This window comes from Rhagoletis pomonella, unplaced genomic scaffold (genome assembly GCF_013731165.1).
Source record: "Rhagoletis pomonella isolate Grant_MI unplaced genomic scaffold, Rhpom_1.0 Rhpom_scaffold_00008, whole genome shotgun sequence".
Taxonomy (NCBI): Eukaryota; Metazoa; Arthropoda; class Insecta; order Diptera; family Tephritidae; genus Rhagoletis; species Rhagoletis pomonella.
Window position 1 is genome coordinate 24,410,720 of NW_023458562.1, and position 3,170 is coordinate 24,413,889.

Genomic DNA, 3,170 nt, shown 5'->3' on the forward strand with positions numbered 1-3,170 from the left:
TTTTTTTTTGTATAGAGAATTTGTAATTTGGGAAACTTAGCGCATGTTTTCATTAGACTAATTTATGTTTAAATTCCGGCGTTAGCGCCCTAAAATATGCAAATGATTTGTTGAATGTGTATGAGCACTAAAATTTTTGTGATGAGAGCTTCGTAAAGTGGTATTTTATATGAACATTTAAATGTAAGTACATTAGGGTGGTAAAAAAACGACAAACACTCCGCGACCCGTATTTAAATTTAAAAAAAAAAATTATGTAAAATTTTTTAAACCAAATAAAGTTGGTTTGCAATAAGTTTTGGGTACTAGATACTAAGCTTACGGTTCAAAATTAAAACGTGACAAACATTTTTTATATCTCTGAAAGTTTTTGGAAGGACTTGGAATTGACCCGATACATTCGATAATTTGATACATACCGACACTTCAATGAATTTCATAAACACTAAAATACGATAACTCAACAAAGTTCAATAACTCGATTAATTTTCGAACTCAAAAATGTATATATGTCGATGTATATCAATAACTCGATAAACTATGAATAACTATAAATTTCGAAAGTTCGTATAATTTTAATAACTCCATATTTTTCGAAAGCTACCGACAAATTTTGTTGCACTTTCGATAAGCAGTGATAACTCGGTAAACTTAGATAACCTAGAGATTTCGATAGCTCGATTTATTTTGAAAATTCCAATAACCTCGATTCGATAAATCGACAGATTTCAATACCTCAATAAATATCGATAACTCGATAAGTTCTAAGAACTCGTTGCATTACGATAACACAATAAATTTTGTTAGCTCTATAAATAATGGTGATTAAATAAATATCGATAACTTGATAAATTTCATTAACTTGACAAACTTCGATAATCCCATAATTTTTATAGCTCGATAACTATGCGTAAAATCGACAACTACTTTTCTGCTTTTCGACAGTTCAATAAACATTGATCAATTTGAATAATTCGATATGCTGCGATAACTCGATAAATTTCGATAACTGTAAACCTCGATAATTCGATAAATTTTGATACCCTGATAACTTTTGATAACTAAATTTTTTATGACTGAATTTATTTCGATTCCTATCGAAAAATTTCAGTAAATTATCTTACCCTTTCAGATACCCTAACTCTTATGTATTTCTCATTGTCTTCATTTTCGTCTTTATAATCAATTTTTCCCTCACTTTTTTATCTTAATCGTTACCATTTATTTATCATCATATTTATCTATATTACAAAGCTTAATTTCAAAAACGAACTAAAAAAGGTTGCAACAAAAACTACACACAAATAAGGAAACTTTTAAACGACGATTTTGGCCCTAATTTTTAACCAATTTTGGAACCATAAAAAATCTCCTCATCTACATAAAAATACCTCTCCAATGGTGTTCTTGTATTTAAAATCCGTTGAATCGCCAAAAGTACAAAATTTATGTTAACGTATTAATACCACATACCACAACAAAAAAAAACCATAAAAATATAATTTCTAAAGATTTTTTTGAATTTTTTGAGTGTGCAGTTTTGCAGCCGATTAGAATTTAATATAATAAAGTGCAAGCTTGAAGTAGCTAGGGAATATCGTTAGGCATTTTGTGGAAAAAATGCGACGCACCTTCAACGAAAAATATCCTCAAAAACCAATTTCGAACTTTCATTTTTTAATGGGCTATAAAACTGATTAAAAAGATGATTTTCCTGTATACTTTTGAACCAACCTAATGCACATATGTATGTATTTGCAAATGCTTGGTCAGATGTAAAATGACTTTTTGGAAGGGGCCAGGTATTGCGTTTGTACATATGTATGTACATACATACATGGTAGGTATTTCCTTAAGACTGGTGTTTACAATAGCACACTATTTTGATCAAACGGCCAACAGAACGTTGCATATACATACACAAAGGTAAACACAAATTTGTGGTTTCTCTAACTCTTTTTTACTTCTATCTTCGTGCATGCTATTGTTTGCCAAGCTCTTCGGCGTTGTTTTCTAATCCTTTTTTAACTGAAGACACTTGTGCATAATAGCTTTCGCTTTTGTGTTCTTTTCTGTTTATTAGCTTCGCAAAAATTTCGCATGCATTTCAAGGACAACCAGTTTGAGTCAGAAAAAAGATCTAGGTAAATACGTAAACACATATACATATGGCGGTAGAAAGGAAGCTGAATTTTTTACGGACTCATAATAATCATTACCGTGCTTGTTTGGAAAAAATGTCGAAAGATAGTGCAGAAAAAAGTTGCACTGATTTTTAATGTACATACCGACTCCCCAAAGTTATTGCTTTAGTTAAAACCTGCGTAGTTGTTTACTTAATATTTTGGCGATGTCTCAATTTCTAGCTCAATTTCTTCTAGGTATATAATATTCCTGACTTCTAGGGTCTTGCATACATATGTACATATATGGGAAAGTTTTGAGAATTTTTCGGACTAAGAAAGCACTAGATAGGCGTTTCGGAACCAACCCGTTGAGGGCCCAGATAGCCTTAAATTTAATTGAAAATTAATATCCAGAAATCGGAATAACTTATCTCATTTAAAATGATATTCACTATGAAAGAGATTTTCCATCGACAGACAAACCTTTTATTCAAGGAACCTTGTATGAATGACCACAACAGACTTATCAGACCTTGCAGAACGCTTATTGTCTCCATCGAGAATCTGAAACATGACATCCTACAAAGCGCTAAACTTAATATGTATGCATGTACCTAAATGACCTAAGGGGGGAGTGATTTCTTAAGTGTTGGGCAGGTCGTAGGTAGCTCTAGCAATAATAATAACAATAACCGCAATAAAGAGCATAACCCGAAAACTAAGGAAGGATTCGACATATCGAAAGTACACTACGTGACCACAGATACCCTGAAGAATATAGCCCCAGACATATATCTAAGTGTACTAAAATCATCCCTAGCTTTTGCCGCAAACTAAACAGCCACCTAGATTGAAACTAAATTTGACAAATGATGACGAAAATTCATTGCAAACTTCACTGGACCACTACAAGTTATCTTGAATTAAAGTAAAAACGCTTGATTCCTACTAACTACCCAAACATTGAGTCGCAACCATTAAATTCAAAGCTAACCAATCTTGGTACATATAATTTCACTGAGAGAAAAATCAACCAAAACTTCG